Consider the following 3,828-nt stretch of genomic DNA (forward strand, 5'->3'; position numbering starts at 1 on the left):
CAAGGAAAAGATTCTTGGTGCTACCGTGCATGCCGACCCGACGACTAGAAAGCGCCTTCGGAAGGCGACCTACGCGGACGTTGAGGACGCACTGCTGAAGTGGTTCGCTGACGCCCGGTCTCGCAACGTTCCGCTCAGTGGACCGCTGATGCTCTCCAAGGCTAAAGACTTCGCCTCCCTTTTGGACTTTCCCGATTTCAGCCCAGGCAATGGATGGCTCCACCGTTTTAATGTTCGCCACGGAATTGTTTTCAAGGCGTATTATAGGTGGTTCACTTACTACGAACTTTGGATACAACGAACAAATGCCGCGTGACGATCAAGTTCGTCATAAGTGGGCTCAACTGTAGTGCTTTAGTATTTACTAAGAATAAAATAGAGCGACCAGCTCTGCCCCTTTTCTAGGACAATAATCACCATTGTTTTTCTAAGTTGAAAATTGGCCGCAGCTCTCCGTTGGAGCTGTCACCTGGAAGTGTTTGTGTGGTAGCAGAACTTTCCTAATGTAGCGATGCTGTTTTTTTCATATCGAAGAAACTCACAAAGAACGTTCAGGAAGCTAAAAATGTTTCGTGATACCTTCTGACTACGTTGTCTTGGCTTACAAAGCTTTTAATGGTCAGGTTTCACAATCTGCAGCTTATTTCCAGGTATGAAGTAATTACAGCTGTAAGCACCTTGTTTTATGCCGAACTTAATAATGGCAGTTTAATAAGCAAAACTGTTATTGTGCACTTTTCCTAAATGATTATGCAAGTTTATTGCCCTCGCTAATCACCTGGGCAAAATATTTCGTTATTATCTTCCAATAATCCTGCAAACGTCTGGATCGGGAAAACTGAATATGTGACGGCTGTCTTAAAATTCCAAAGTGCACCAAATCTCTGCCGTAGCCTTGTTTACTAGCGGCTAGAGAACTTCCAAACTTACTAGAGGAATGAGCACAACAGCTACCCTCTTTCTGCACTGTCAGCAACACCATGCGTACCTTGGCGCGTCCAGTTTTAGCGGCTAGCATTTCTTGCTCAAACATCGGCCTTAGCCCGAAGATTAACCAATGAAGAATTGGCCCTAGCCTCGAAAATCTCCTTTTCATGATATCTTCAGCCGTTCTAAGTGGTTTATGGTTTTTGGGTTTAACGTCCCAAAGCGATTCAGGCTATGAGGGATGCCGTAGTGGAGGGCACCGGAAATATCGACCATCTGGGGTTCTTTAACGTGCACTTACATCGCACAGTACACGGGCCTCTAGAATTTCGCCTTCATCGAAATGCGAAAAACTACCCCTCTTCTTAGGGTGCGGTTGAGGTGTCCACTGAGATGTGAGGCCATTACTGCGCCATTTCCTTACCTCAAAAACAAACTTTTCCATCAAAATTCTACCGCCACGGCCGGAATCGAACCCGCGTCTTTGGGGACAGCAGCCGACGCCTCAGGCGTTCTAAAGCTTGCTGAACTGGCTTTATCTAATTGTCGTACGGGAAAAAAATCGTTCTGTGTCCCAAATTTTCTCTTTCCACACCTTCTTCTCTGAACCTGAATAAAATAGTTGGCAGCGCTACCATTCGACAAAGTGTGAAAATTTCCTCTCGGCGAGGGGGCAGCAGGTAAAGTGAAGGTAGGAAAAATCTAACGGCGTGGAAATCGTAATACGAGAAGGTTTCGACCAGCTTTCGTCAACGCTCCGCCTCATACGAATGAGCACCAGCAGTTATAAGAGCACGACGGTGCGCAACCCAGGAACGTCTCTGGCGTGCCAAGAGCGTGGCCACGGGCAGTATGTTGCTTAGGGCGTCTAAGTGTTCTGGAATTCAAGTCCCCCAATTCTCTCACTTTTGGCTTCCTTCAAAAACTTACCGATCAGGGATCCTTTGTTATTTTTCACCGGCTTCATTATTCGTATCTTGTATTACGTTTTTCTATTATTTAATATATGCCAGTGTCGTACGTGGCATGAAAAGGTTTCAAGGTAGTTAACAAAAAGACAGTTGCTGCGCTTAGAACAGCGCCCGTCCTGTCTACTCTCTATCTATGTGTCCGTGTTACAATAAGGGCGTAATTACTCATTGACATCCACCCGAGCGCAGCCATACGGCTACAAAGGAAAGCTATACAGCTTTCTCAGAAACTTCGTAGTTAAAGAAATATTCGTCTTGGTCCCGGATTCGAACCCCGGACCAGGACGAATTTTTCTTTATCTACGAAGTTTCTGAGAAAGCTGTATAGCTTTCCTTTGTAGCCGTATGGTTGCGCTCGGGTGGATGTCAATGAGTAATTACTGCCTTAATACAAACCTACTCCATCTTGGGGAATTCCTCTAAACATTTCTCCGTTTTACACTTGTGCTGTAAAACTTTACCTTTGTAAAGAGAGGTATGTTTCTAGGTCAGTAATTCAATTTTGCGACGTCACAGAGACTTCTAAGGAACGTTATTACGAAAAAGAGCACTCATTCCTGCCTCTTATCCCCTGCCATTTTTAAGTTCCCCGCTTCGGTGCTTAAGTTTTTCGCTAAGAGTGAATGAAGCTTTCAACGGGCACATTCTTTCGAACGTAATAAAAAAAAAAGAAATAAAACAAAGAAAGCGAAGGACGTCGCTTCACCTTATGCTCTAACAGGAATTTTTTTGATGCGTTGTGTAGAGACTGAGTTATCTGCAGTCAAACATTGAATTTCAGCGTCTCCGCTCCTTTCCCACTCCTCTCGTCACTTCTTGCACGCTCGAAGGCCGGGGCTTTTCGCGCGGGAATTCCTCGGGGGAGGGGGGAGGTGGGGGGGGGGGGGGGGAGCTTCTTTACCCCCTGCAGCGACGCTGCTGACTGGCCGCGGCCATCGTAGCTGCCTGACGCCATAAAGAGGCTAACCAATAGCCATCTTTGAACAGAATTTCTGAGAAAAGTGCAACGGAGGGCGTCCGCGTATAAAGTGACCGAAAGGGCTCGCCAATTTCCGCGCGCGATTCTGGGTGCTCTCCTGCGTGTAGGAGTGTATTATTTGGCTCAAGTGTTCACGGCGAGAGAATGCAGTAATTGAGCAAGTTTATGTACTCTCCGCGGAAGATGATTTCAGCCCTTTAAAAAATAAACCGTTTTAAGTAAAGGCTATTGGACAAGCTCGATGATGTTCCTCATTTTCTTGGCTTTCTTGCTCTCTTCTTACTTTGGTTTGGCTTATTTATGTCTTCTTGCTTTTCTTTTCTTCTTTTACAGCTAAAGCTGGTATTATTTCGTTTAGCCATATAGCCCTGCACTCTGTCCTTAAATCCGCAGCGTCAGCCCTTAGATTTGTTTACTTACTAAATTTATTTTTCTTACTTATTATAATTTACTTTATTGTACGCGATTAAAATTCAAATAAACTGAATTAAATTGCCGCCTATCACAGAGGCCTTTAGAGCATTCTCATTAAAAGTGCGAAGTGCGAGAGTGAAGAGAGGATGGGTGGCGACGGGTGGCATAGCAGCTTGGGAAGTTATGGCGAGAGCAGAGAAATGCGCAGCTCGAAGGTGGCTGCACCGGCAAGAATTCGAAGGGGGACTACTAAGGAAGGAGGGGGTAACGACGAGGCCAGTGTAATGCGCAACTTGAGTGTGGTGCTGAGGCAAGATGTAAGGCTAAATCAAAGCTATAAAAGTTTTCACTCGTTAAGCCGTTAAGCCTACCCTTAGAGGTTTTGCCTCCTCTACTTGCTTTTATCATCTTTCTACTTCTTTCTCGTCTCTCTTTTGACTTGTCTTCACTCTTGGCTTGGCTTGTGAATTTCAACGACAAATACAGGTGCCACAATGTGCTACATTTACACGAGCACTTGAAGCAAGGTGCAGTAAC

The sequence above is a fragment of the Amblyomma mixtum genome, chromosome 4 (assembly GCF_055824585.1).
Source record: "Amblyomma mixtum isolate Tamu chromosome 4, ASM5582458v1, whole genome shotgun sequence".
NCBI classification, from domain to species: Eukaryota; Metazoa; Arthropoda; class Arachnida; order Ixodida; family Ixodidae; genus Amblyomma; species Amblyomma mixtum.